Below are 14864 nucleotides of genomic sequence, written 5' to 3' on the forward strand. Positions count from 1 at the left end.
ATAATGTGGAACATTTGATATCTACATACGTTATCACCTAAAGAACTTCAATTAATGTAGATCATACACACGTTATTACCTTGTGTCATGTAATTGCACTATAAAAAACATTAATATCTAAAATCTAATTATAATAAAGAACATTTAATATCTACACACGTTATTACCTTGTGTCATGAATAACACTTTGTCTCATGAGTAACTTGATTTATAATGTAGAACATATACTATCGACATACGTTATAACTTTGAGTCATGAGTGACTTCAATTATAATGTAGAACATATATTATCTTCACACGTTATTACCTTTTGTTATGAATAACTTCAATTATAATGTAGAACATTTAATATCTACATTCGTTCTTACTATGTGTCACTAGTAACTTGAATTATAATGTCGAAAATCTAATATCTACATATGTTGAAACTTGTGTAATGAGTAAATATATTTATAATGTCGAACATTTAATATCTACATACGTTATTACCTTGTGTCATGAATAATTTGAATTATAATATAGAACATTTAATATCTCCATTATTTATTACCTTGTGTCATGAGTAACTTGAATTATAATGTAGAACATTTAATATCTACATACGTTATTACCATGTGTCATGAGTAACTTGAATTATAGTTTAGAACATTTCTTATATACATGCGTTATAAGCATGTATTATGACTAACTTGAATTACAATGTAGAACATTTAATATATATATACGTTATTACCTTGTGTCATGAGTAACTTGAATTATAATGTAGAACATTTAATATCTACATACGTTATTACCATGTGTCATGAGTAACTTGAATTATAGTTTAGAACATTTCTTATATACATGCGTTATAAGCATGTATTATGACTAACTTGAATTACAATGTAGAACAATTAATATCTACGTACGTTATTACCTTGTGTGATGAGTAATTTGATTTATAATGGAGAACATTTAATATCTACATACATTATTACCATGTGTGATGAGTAACTTGAATTATAGTTTAGAACATTTCATATATACATGCGTTATAAGCATGTATTATGAGTAACTTGATTATAATGTAGAATATTTCATATCTACATATGTTATAACCTTGTGTTATGAATAACTTGAATTATTATGTAGAACATATAATATCTACCTACATTATTACCTTGTGTTATGAGGTACTTCAATAATAAAGTAGAATATTTAAAATCTACATACGTTATTATTTGCAGTTATGAGTAACTTGAATTACAATGTAGAACATTTAATATCTACATAAGTTATTATCATGTGTCATGAGTAAAATGAATTATAATGTATAACATTTAATATTTACATACGTTATTACCTTTTGTCATAATTAAATCTATTTATAATGTTGAACATTTAATATCTACATTCGTTATTACTTTGTGTCATGTGTAACTTGAATTATAATGTAGAACATATAATATCTTCATACGTTATTTCCTTGTGTCATGAGTAACTTTAATTATAATGTAGAACATTTAATATCTACATACGTTATTACCATGTGTCATGAGTAACTTGAATTATAGTTTAGAACATTTCATATATACATGCGTTATAAGCATGTATTATGACTAACAGGAATTATAATGTAGAACATTTCATATGTACATATGTTATAACCTTGTGTTATGAGTAACTTCAATTATTATGTAGAACATATAATATCTACCTACATTATTACCTTGTGTTATGAGGTACTTGAATAATAAAGTAGAACATTTAATATCTACATACGTTATTTTTTCAATTAAGAGTAACTTGAATTACAATGTAGAACATATAATATCTACATACGTTATTACCTTCTGTTATGAGTAACTTCAATTACAATGTAGAACATTTAATATCTGCATACGTTATTACCTTCTGTCATGAGTAACTTGAATTACAATGTAGAACATTTAATATCTACATACGTTATTACCTTGTGTCATGAGTAACTTGAATTTTAATGTAGAACATTTAATATCTACATACGTTATTACCATGTATTATGAGTAACTTGAATTATAATATAGAACATTTAATATCTACATACGTTAATACCTTGTGTCATGATTAAATCTATTTATAATGTCGAATATTTAATATCTACATTCGTTATTACCTTGTGTCCTCTGTAATTTGAATTATAATGTAGAACATATAATATCTACATACGTTATTACTTTGTGTAATGAGTAACTTGATTTCCAATGTAGAACATTTAATATCTACATACGTTATTTCCTTCTTTTATTAGTTACTTTAATTATGTATTAGAACATTTAATATATACCTATGTTGTTATCTTGTGTCATGAATAACTTGAATTATAATGTAGAACATTTAATATCTGCATACGCGATTACCTTGTATTATCAGTAACATGAATTATAATATAGAAGATATCATATCTGCATACGTTATAACCTTGTTTTATGAGTACCTTGAATTATAATGTAGAACATTAAATATCTACATACGTTAACACCTTGTGTTTGAGTTACTTGAATTATAATAAAAATCATTTATGGCGGTGAAGATAAAAAAGGTGATAAAGCGACCCACTTGCCCAATAATAATCCCAATAACCTAGGAAAGGGAGTTAGAACAGATATATAATAAAGTCGTGAATTATCATGATAATATATAAGTGATTCCGAAAATACAGAATGAATTCTGAGAAATAGGATAAATAACAAATGATATGATAAGTTTAACAGAATAAATAATTCACGGCTTTTATAAAAAAAATAATTACATCCGCATGATTCCTGGATAGTGAACAAATTGTAGTTAAATACATATAAACGTTTCCACATTCTTAATCCACTACAGTTACGAAAAGAAAATGGTAGTTAATTACAGATAAACATTTCCACATTCTTAATCCTCCACAGTTGAGGGAACAAAATTGCAGTTAATTATTTACTCTTGTTCTATATTCTTAATCCATCAGAATTAAGGGTGCACAATGAAAGTTAATTATTGATAAACGGTTCTACTTTCGTAATCCACTACATTTAAGTGAACAAAATTGTAGCTGATTATCGATATTTGTTCTACATTCTTAATCCTTTATAGTTAAGAGAAGTAAATGGTAGTTAATTATTGATAAACTGTTGTAAATTCTTTATCCCCTAGTTAATTATTCATAAACTGTGCTATATTCTTAATCCACTACAATTAGGGGTACAAAATTGAAGTTAATTATTTACTCTTGTTCCACATTCTTTATCCACTACAGTTAAGGGAACAGAATAGTAGATTTTTTATTTATAAACTGTTCTACATTCTTGATACACTACAGTGAAGGGAACAAAATTGTAGTAATCCGAGGGTCGCGGGTTCGAATTCCGGTCGCACTAAACATGCTCGCTCTTATAGCCGTGGGGGCATTATAACGTTACGGTCAATCCCACTATTCGTTGGTAAAAGAGTAGCCCAAGAGTTGGCGTTAGGTGGTGATGACTAGCTGCCTTCCCTCTAGTCTTACACTGCTAAATTATGGACGACTAGTGCAGATAGCCCCCGAGTAGCTTTGCGCGAAATAGAAACAAACAAAAGAGAAACTGTTCTACATTCGTAATCGACTATATTTAAGGGTAGAAAATTGTTGTTAATTATTGAAAAACTGTTCTACATTCTTAATCTCCTAGAGTTAAGTAACGAGAATTGTAGTTAATTATCGATAAACAGTTTTTCATTAATAATCTACTAAAATTAAGAGAGCAAAATTGTAGTTAATTATTGATAAACTGTTGTAAATTCTTTATCCACTACAGTTAAAGGAATAAAATGGCAGTTAATTACTGATAAAATTTTCTACATTCTAAATCCACTACAGGTAAAGGAACAAAAGTTTATTTAGTTATAGATAGTTCTTCTATATTCTTAATTCACTACAATTAAGGGATGAAAATGGTAGTTAATTATCGATCAACGGTTCTACTTTCGTAATCCACTACAGTTTTGGGTTCAAAATTGAGTTAATTATTGATACTTGTTCTTAATCTATTACAGTTAAGGGAAGAAAATAGTAGTTAATTATTCCTAATCCACTACAGTTAAGAGAATAAAATGGTAGTTAATTATTGATAAAGTGTTCCACTATCTTAACCCACTACAATTAAGATATCAAAGTTGTATTTAATTATTTATAAACTGTTCCACATTCTTAGTTTACTACAGTTAAGGGAAACAATTGTAATTAATTATCGATAAATTGTCCTACATTCCCTATCCACTACAGTTAAGGGAACGAAATTGAACTTAATTACGGATAAAGTTTTCTACATTCTTAATCCATTACATTTAAGGGAACAGAATGGTAATTAATTATGGATGAACGGTTCTTCATTCTTAATCCATTACAGTTAAGGGAATAGAATGGTAATTAATTATGGATGAACGGTTCTTCATTCTTAATCCATTACAGTTAAGGGAATAGAATGATAGTCAATTATTGTTAAACTGTTATAGATTCTACAGTTTAGGGAACAAAATTGTAGTTAATTATTTATAAACTGGTCCAATTCCTAATCCACTTCAGTTAAGGAAACATAATTGTAGTTAATTATTTATAAATTGTTCCACATTCTTTATCCACTACAGTTAAGGGAATAAAATGGTAGGTGATTATTGATAAACGTTTTCACATTCTTAATCCACTATAATTATGGGAACAAAATGGTAATTAATTATTGGTAAACTGTTTAACATTCTTAATACTCTATTGTTCTGAGAACAAAATGTTAGTTACTTATTCTTTTATATCTTTTCAAAATTATTACACTATGTAACTCAAATTTTGTTCCTGGATAGTATGGTTTATTTCGTAATTCCTTATGTTGTAAAATTAGAGAAAATGGCCATTTTTTACTTCAAACTTTGCTTTTGTGACATGGGTATGAAATTTAGAAATGAACTTATTTTTTATATAAAAACAGGCAAATTTGCACATTTTCACTTAAATGATGTCTGAATGAAACAACATGTGAATTAAGATTTACATGTATTTATACTAAAGTCATATAAAAATGAACAAAAGTTTAGAAGTGAGTAGTTTTTAAGATTTGCGACTGTAATGTAAATCACTTTCACGTATCAGCCCCCAAATATCGCCTCCCATCGTTTTTTGTTATACACTCCTTAGTAGCGGCGTTCAAAATCCAGTATATCTTGGTGGAAGTGCTCGCCTTGCTCCTCTGACTATGCTTCCATGTTCTCCTTGAATTTATCAAGATGAGCATCAAGGGTATGGACTTTGAGGGACATCCTGCAGCTCATTTTGCCGTAGTTCTTCAACAGAGCCACAACAAGTTTCACCTAATTCTCGGCCTTGTGATTGCCCAAGAAGATCCGACCCGCTGCAACAAAGCTGCCCCAAACTTTTTTCTTTCCTACTGAGCTTCTTGGGGAATTCTGTGCATTCTGGAATCTTCTTTATTCGTGGTTCAACAAAAACACCAGCTTTGACCTTTGCCTCAGACAGCTTAGGGAAGAAGTCTCGAAGGTACTTGAAGGCGGCAGAGTCCTTATCAAGAACTGTGACATATTTGTTTCATAAGACATAATTTTCTGTGAAATGGTGGGAACAACACTTTCTGGAAGTCCACTAGTGGCTCACACTTGACAGTGGGCCTCCCCAAAGAGAATTCGGTCTGTTGTGGCCAGTGCTTTCTGTTGTAGTGCGCTGCGGTTTCACTGCTGTCTCAAAGGCAAAGATAACAGAAAAACTTGGTAAAGCTTCCTTGAAGACCCATCAGGCATGCCACCATTTTCAAGTCTCCGATAATCTTCCAGCCATACTCATCATACTTCAAGGCTTCTAGCAAGGTCTTGACGCTGTTGTATTACTCTTTGAGGCGCACCAAATGAGCCAGGGGAAGATACGGATAATTATTCCCTTTATGAAGCAGCACAGCTTTGAGGCTTCTGGATGAGCTATCAATGAAAAGGCGCCACTCCTTCGGGTTATAGGCAATTCCAGTTGCTTCGCACAAACAGGATACCTTGTGGCAGAAGCAGAGCCCATCTTGACGAGTGGTGAAGCTTGAAAAACGTCGATGACGCTTCCTCTGACTTGCTGCTTGCACACTTTCATCTAATAAATCCCACTCCTTGAACCTAGATGTCAAAAGCTTTGTTAGACCAAGATCTCTGATGAAGTCATTGAGGTCTCTTTGATTTGGGTAGTATGGATTTCTCTCACCAGCTGCACCTCTGGAACTGTAATCTGGATCTTCAACGTCAAGCTTCTCTTCTGATTTGCTGCTCTCTTCTGAGGATAGCTGCTTTCTCTATAGCGGAGTGGGTACAGGTAGCTCAGAGGAGTGTAGTATTATGGCGATGGATGGAAGGTCGGGATACATGATAGCGGATGAATTCTTGCGAGCACGACGTTTGGAAGGGTCCACCTTCCAGAAGTAGCAATTGCTATAGTGGTCAGTGGGTTCACGCTACATTCTTGGAATAGCGAACTTCATGGCTCTCTTTTCCCCTCTGTACCATCCTGCAAAAGAGCAAAATAAAATTATTATGAAGATTAAATTTATTTCATCCACAACTAATGTGTAAAAGGTTCATGCAAAATATTTTATATGTGATATTTTTTCTATACTATTTTAAATGAAAAAAGATATTTAAATTTTAAAAGGTCTAAAATTTGTATAATATAAAATTTTACTGTTCAAGCAAGGAAAAATTGTTCGCCTTACCTTCTAGAGTTTTTTACAGTGCTCGCAGGTAATATGAGGTGCCCATGGTTTGTCTTGATCCTTGACAGGGATTGATGAAATGTACCTTGTAGGCTTCACACATTTTAGCAGATGCTGTCACAGAGTACTTTTTCGCTCTTGTCTTGATAAATTGGCCACACACATAGCAGAATGCGTCTGGAGAATGCTTGCAACTTCTTGATATAACCTCTGATAAAATCAGACAGGTTTGTGTGTTCACTTTTGCAGCTAGAACTAAACCGAAGTGGCAAGTGGTGAGCCCCTGTATATATATTACTATGCAAAGTTCTAGAAAATTCTAAAAGGTTCTTGAAAATTCTCATAAGTTCTACAACATTCTAGAAAATTCTTGTAAGTTCGAGAAAATTCTCTATCAGCTACCCAGCACAGAATCTACCTGGAATGTTCTGGAGAATGGGTAAATTTGAAAATTTCATTACACAGGTCACAAAAGCAAAGTTTGAAGAGAAAAATATGTCTTTTCCATTTGCGTTAGCCATAAGCAATTGGAAAATGACACTTTCTGCCCAGGAACAAGAAAAGGTAAAAATTTTGTTGCATAGTGTTATTCGAAGATGATTATGTGGAGTTAATTATTAATATTCTATTCTATTTTCTTATTCCAGTATAATTATGCATGAAAATGGTTGTTTAATTATTAAAAGAAAGTTTTTTAAAATGGTTGAAAAAGTATACTTGTTAAAATATTTAAAAAGTGGTAGGTTTATTAAATGTTTTATGGCTTTATCTTCAGCATGTCATGGTTGGCAAAATTATTTTAAGATGAAAATGTGCAGCTGAAAAAATTAATATCATGTTACTCAATGTTTTGAAAGGCACATATATTGATGTTAATCTGTTAGACTGGGGTAAGTAAGTAAAACATGGGTGCTAGCTTTCTTCTCAGGGCTTTCTGTGTTTAGTAATAATTCACACTCGTTTTGTACTGATGTTAGTCATACCATGTCTTATTTCCTAAAATATATAATCCCTCAACCACAACATTATCTGTCTTATTCCAGCAGGCCTGAAGAGCTCTGGTATCAGACGATAAGCATTGTTGAATACCAGATATTTCAGAGATGGGGAATTTCACGTATTATTATACATAACGTATAAAATAGCATTTTGGGACAACATGGAATCTACTAGTCCATGTCGCGTGTTACATACTCTAAACTAAATTTGCTTAAGAACTTAAACCCAGCCCGCATAATTCATATACTTATCAACCTCTTTCTTCAACTTATTCAAATTTGCTGTCTCTGCAACGCCTGTAGGCAACCCATTCCAAAAGCCAACCGCTCTATCGGAAAAATAAAACTGTCTTAACTAAAGGTCACTCCTACCATGCTAAACCGTATTTTTGTGTTCCCTAGTTCCACTGTTGTCACTGTTAAGTATATAGAAAAAAGATGATGCATCAACATTATCCATTCCCTTTACAATATTAAACGCCTCAATCAGTTCCACCCAATTCTTCCTTTTTCAACAGAAAATAATATAAGAAATTTCAGCCTTTTCTAATGTGTCAACCCCTCAATCCCAGGAACCATTATAGTAACACACCTCTGAACCCTTTCTAACACTTCAATATCTTTCCTAAGTGACCTGTACAATGAAATTATAACTTTTTTAGACTTATATTCGATATTTCTGTAGATACAACCTAAAATCGTATTTGCCCTACTACTAACAACCCCACACTGTTTGGATGGCTTTAGAGACTGATCAACTATTACACCAAGACCACTTGCTTTATCGGCAGTAACAAGATTATTCATATCGAAATTATATTTATCATTTACATTATGATAACCCACGTGTACTACCCTGTATTTATTATAATTAAAATCCATCTGCCATTTATTTATACAACTCACTAAATGATCTAAATCCTTTTATAAATCAACAGCAGCATATTCACAGCTAACAACACCCTATATCTTGGTATCTTCTGGAAATGTAAGTAATTTATATATTTATCACCTATGCCATTGATGTAACTCAAAAATAGCAAAGATCTGAAGACTGAGCCCTGAGGTACCCTACTTGTGACATTAATCCAGTTTGACTGAAGTCCATTTGTAGCAAACAACCCTATGCCTTCTTCCATCCCACAACTCATCTATCCAATTTACTAACTTAACTCCCACACATATGAAGACAATTTTTTACAAGCCTTTTATGTGGCACTTTGTCAAATGCTTTCTGTAAATCCAGATACACCAAATCTACATCCTTACCCTCATCTACATAAACAGTAACCTTTACAAAGAATGTCAAAAGATTAGTAAAGTAAGATTTTCCCTTAGTGAAACCATGTTGACTGTGCATTTAAAATTCCAAAGCATCATTTAACAGACTTTCCAAAAATCTTTTCCCACAACTGATGTAAGATTCTTCTTCATGTGTCAAATCTGCGGCAGACATCGACGACCATGGCATGCCAGACTTCTCTGTTGTCAATCCTCCTTATCAACTCGATGTTGCTCATTGAGTTCTTGGTGACATAGTTATTGAGGCTGTCGATATATTTAGTTCTTTGACACAATATGCTTTTCCTCCCTTCTATTTTTCCACATAGCATCTGTTTCTCTATTCCATTCTTCCTACAGATGTGTCCTAGAAATTCCATTTGTCTCTTTCTTATAGTTTTCATAAGGGACCTTTTGTATCCTGCCAGTTCCATGACTTCCACATTTGTTTTTCTTTCAGTCCATGATATTTTTAGCATCCTTCCAAGGAACCACATTTCAGCAGCTTCTAATCTCTTCTCTGTATCTTTGTTCAGTGTCCAGCTCTCACAGCCATATAAGAGAACAGACCATACATATGATTTCAAGGTGTTAATTTTAGTGACATTTGTTATGTTCCTGTTTGTGAATATGGATGTAAGATTAATGGGTCTATAATTATTGGTACAATTTTTATCACTTTACTTGACAAGAAGAATTACATTAGTTAACTTTCAGTCCTCTGGTACCTATTACCTACTGTTTAAGGACCGATAAATAAAATAACCTCCTTTAAAACTCTTGGGAAAATACTACCTGAACCAGGAGTCATATAGATTTTTTAAAATTTCACTTTTTCCAAGTAGCTCAAAATTAATGCAACCATCTTGTGTGTATTAGCTGTTCAAGGTATGGTGCACTGGTTAAATGTTCTTCTATTTATTTTAATACATAAGATATTAATCGCAATTATGCACATGTTTTAATCTGAATAGAGTTTTAAAAATACTTCCATTAGTGTTGTTATATGTAAATTGGGAAAACTGACGTTTGTATCAGAAATAATTTGAAGGTAAAATTAGAGCTGATATTATCACGAAAAACCTATAGGAGATGAAAGTTTATTGCATCGTTAGAATAACATTTAGTGGTAAAAAATGTTTAATGCTCGATTAACCCTTTTTGTTTATTCATTCATTGGTTTATTGAATTTCGATTAAAGTTACACAAAGGTTATGTATGTCTGTTTGAAAGAAAGAAAGGAAGCTGGTCAAGGTCACTTACCATCAACTATTTAGCTATTCTTTTATCATAATGGCCTGACATGGCCAAGCGTGTTAAGGCGTGCGACTCGTAATCTGAGGGTCGCAGTTTCGCATCCCTGTCGCGCCAAACATGCTCGCTCTTTCAGCCGTGGGGGCGTTATAATGTTACTGTCAATCCCACTATTCGTTAGTAAAAGAGTAGCCCATGAGTTGGCGGTGGGTGGTGATGACTAGCTGCCTTCCCTTTAGTCTTACACTGCTATATTAGGGACGACTGGCACAGATAGCCCTCGAGTAGATTTGTGCGAAATTCAAAAAACCAAAAACAAACTTTTATCATAGAATAATCGGTTAATAGCAATATTACAGAGATGCCAACCATTACGATTTGAGCGTAATTATTACGATTTTTGTGTATACATTACGACTATACGCTCATACAGACAAATATTACGACTTGCCGCAACTCCCAAATTATTATATATTATATAGGCCCATACAATTAAGTGATAAATTGTTCCCCCAAGGCTTGAAAGGGGTGAAAAGAAAATTTCTAGTGAGATACAAATAAATTTTGATAATAAGTAAAAGACATAGTCCAAATTGCTACTTGGGATAATCATGTTTGTGCTTGAAATAATAAAAAAGTATATGTATCTCCAACGTCTACCAATAGTTTGAGTGCGGTACTTCTCCATGCTGGGTAAGTGGGGAATCCATAGTTACGTCATCAGTGCTTGTCAGCCAATCAGCGCTCGCGTAGATGGGTATTTCTCGTTTTCTAAGCGGCATAGATACACCAATACCATCGTTCACAAGATGGAAAAAAGGAGGCCTCGTTCACCAGATTGTCTTGTTTCTGGCAAATCTAAAAAGACTAAAACTGTGAATCAAAAATTTAGGAAAGAGTATAGTGCAAAATATCCGGTCATTGCATCAAAAGTCAGTGACAGTCATGCGTTTTGTACAGTTTGTCACATCGATTTTTTTGTGACGCATGGCGGGATAAACGATTGTTCCAGACATACAAAACCAGCATCTCACTAACAAAAGGCTAAGGTGAAGACAAAAACGATGCAGATAACGACATTGATGAGTAAGAATTCAAAATATGAAACCATAAATGCAGAAGTGATGTTCACGCAATTCATCATCGCTCATGATTTACCCCTAGCTGTAGCTGATCATGCAGGACATCTATTCAGAAAAATGTTCCCAGACTCTTATATAACGAAAAGATATGGCTGTGCTAGAACCAAAACTACAACCACTGTATAAATGTTAGGTTGTGAAGATGACAAAATGATTTCAAGCATACTTACTAACAGTGTTTACAGTTTAGCCACAGATGGATCCACAGACATGGATGACTCAAAACTGTATCAAGTGGTTGTACGGGCTCTGTCTACAATCATTAAGCTCAGCCATTTGAAATAGTTGGCTTCTCTGATATTATAATGCCCCGATATCTCAAATATCGAGCATTTGTATTTGAAGGTATTCGAACCTGCGACTCGCTAATTGCGAGTGAATCATCCTTACCACCAAGTCATAATAATTAAAATTTCCGTCTTGGAGATTATGTCAAGTACAAGATGAGCTGAAAAATAGAAAAGAAATGTACAAGTGCACCCTTGTGGTTCAGCGGTAAGTGTCACGCTAAAATTTGGGGTTCGATTCTAGCAGCTACTTCTGATAGCGCACTGTGCGTCTTTGCGCTTAAAATCAATACTAAACATATTAATGGTTACTCACTTTTAACATTTGTTATCGTGTTTAACTTTAACACTATCTCTTAACAAAGCGATTCAGGGTGATGCTGATAAACTACTTAATTCGATTATGTACGAATTATAATAAAGCTTGTTAATGTGCATGTCCGGTTACTGTTACACCTTGTTAGAAGGAAAGAAACTCGAATGTTACACTACAATTTCAGACATGTTCCCTACGGAGCAGCCTATTTAAAGTAGGTAAGTTTAGAAGATCAATATGGTTCGTTGGTCGTATTCATGTGTTCATTTCTTTCACATCTCACTTATAACCATGTATTATAAATATAAGTGTTTGTGTGTGTTTCATAAATAAACCCATTATCCTCAACATAGATGATAAAGGACCATATATATAAAATCAGCGTTTTCGACATATGTACCGGTTTCACTCAGAGGTAAATAACGCCTTTCTTCAAGGGTGAAGTCCTAAAGTTTTATGTAGATTTTTTCGTTTGTTTTACTTATCTGTTTATCCTGTTTTTGTTTACTTTCGTATCATGAGTAGAATATCCGACATATAGCGGCATTGTTTACTTTCTTTCTTTGTAGTTAAACAGAAAACTCCACAACGGGCTGTCTGTGCTTTAACCACGGGCATTGTAAACCGGTTTCTAGCATTACAAATCTATACGAATAAACACTGTTGTATCAATGGATGCATTCAGGCTGTGAGCCGTGTGGAAACTATCTACAATACAGTTTAGACAATCTATACACGTTGTAATTGTTTCGTAACTTCCTATTTCTCTTGGTTTCTTGGGCATCACAATAAAGATATATTATCATACACTGGTTTCTTGGACATCACAAAAAATATAATATATTACCATAGACTAATTTGTTGGACATAACAAAATAAAAGATATTATCAGACTGATTTGTTGGGCATCACAACAAACGTGCCAGTGTTAAACCTTTCTAAAAGTGTGAAATAGTCACGTGCACAATTCTACAGTAGACATACAAGCATCGAAAGTTTTTGATGACAGGTGGTGATTTTCCAAACTAGTTGACTTTTCTCATCACTAAGATAAACAATGCTGCAGTACATGAAACCGAAACTTAATATTATGTCGAAATAAAAATAGAAATGTATGTCAGTATCATTAAATGTTCTGTACATCAAGTTACTGATAAGATAATAACATATGCATGTATTATAAAATGCTCTTTATTATAATTAAGGTTCCTCATGACTTAAGTAATAACGTATGTAGACATTATTAACTGTCCTTTATTATAATACAAGTAACTCATAACACAAGGTAATAGCGTACGTAGATATTAAATGTTCTACATTATAATTCAAGTTACTCATGACACAAGGTAATAACGTATGTAGATATTATTAAATGTCCTTTATTATAATTCAAGGTACTCATAACACAAGGTAATAACGTATGTAGATATTATTAAATGTCCTTTATTATAATTCAAGTTACTCATAACACAAGGCAATAACGTATGTAGATATTATTAAATCTTTTTCGCTTACATGTGTATTACTATAATCCGCATTGCCGTCTTTCTCTGCGATTATTATATTATATGTTTATATGTTTTATTATTTTTTTTGTTTGGATTTAAGGACAAAATTACACAATAGGCTATCTGTGCTTTGCCCACCACCCTATATCTAGCGGTGTGAGTTTGTGGACATACTGCTGTGTCATTGCAGGGCATGTTATATTATGTAGCATATTTTTCTTGCAACGCAAACATTTTCTGTATAAGCGTTAATTTCTCTGTCATTCGGGTTTCTCTGTGGGACAGTGATAATTCTTCGGACTGACAATTCTAAAATCAGGGGTTTGATTCTTTTTGGTAGACAAAGCAAAATGCCCGATGTGGATTTACTACAAGTAAACACGTGACTGGTCAGTTACTAAACATGTCTGATTCTCCTTTGTTGTATGAGTCCGTCGATTTTCTTCCAATCTGAGGTCACTGAGCAAACAGTAAACCCAGTTTCATACACTGGAAAACAAATTTACTCTTCATATTTCTGTACAGATTAAATCGATGACATATTGATCGTGTTTGATGCCTTTCTCGATAGCTGCTAACAGCAAACAGATATTTGCGCACTTGAACCGTATCTTTCCAATGTATTCTTGTCATAAGGCGACGTAAGGTCTTCATCTGTGAGCTAGCCACTGAAGATGAAATATACTCAATATTATTGCAAAATATCGACAAACCTTCGTCATAGACCTAGCACATCAGTTTTCGATCTTAAGAAATTATTCTATTTTTTTGTCTGAATCACAATTATCATTTAGAACTTTTTATCCAAATTTGGAGAAATTGTTTTCTGAATTCTCTTGTAAAGATTTTAATGTAAGATTTGGAACCTTCTTTTATACGAAACAAAACAGATTTGAACTCTCTTTTTTTCAGTTATATTCAGTTTAATTTAAGTACTTTCAATACCAAGGGGCGTCGGTTATGTCTTTCATTATTTCATAAGACCTTATCCAAACCAAACATATAACAGACCTTACGTCATGAATCAAACACTATAATTTAATTCACCAGCTGAGCAGGTACCTCTTAATTAACATTCAAGTTTCCATTAACGTGTTTGTACTCGAAAACATTTTTTTGCGTATTCTAATAAGACATTAATAAACCTATTATGGGTAATTAACCTGTTAAGGAGAAACGGATTTCAGTATACTGAATAACGAAAAAGGAAACCATATAAAATACATCTGAATCTCTGAAGAGGACATTTATCTTTAGAACATTTATAGTTCATAAAACACACTTTACTTTTTATGTTACAAATTTTCGGTTCATCCTTCATCGCTACTTAGCGTTTCGTATGTCTGTTT

Source organism: Tachypleus tridentatus, chromosome 13 (genome assembly GCF_004210375.1).
Source record: "Tachypleus tridentatus isolate NWPU-2018 chromosome 13, ASM421037v1, whole genome shotgun sequence".
In the NCBI taxonomy this organism is placed as follows: Eukaryota; Metazoa; Arthropoda; class Merostomata; order Xiphosura; family Limulidae; genus Tachypleus; species Tachypleus tridentatus.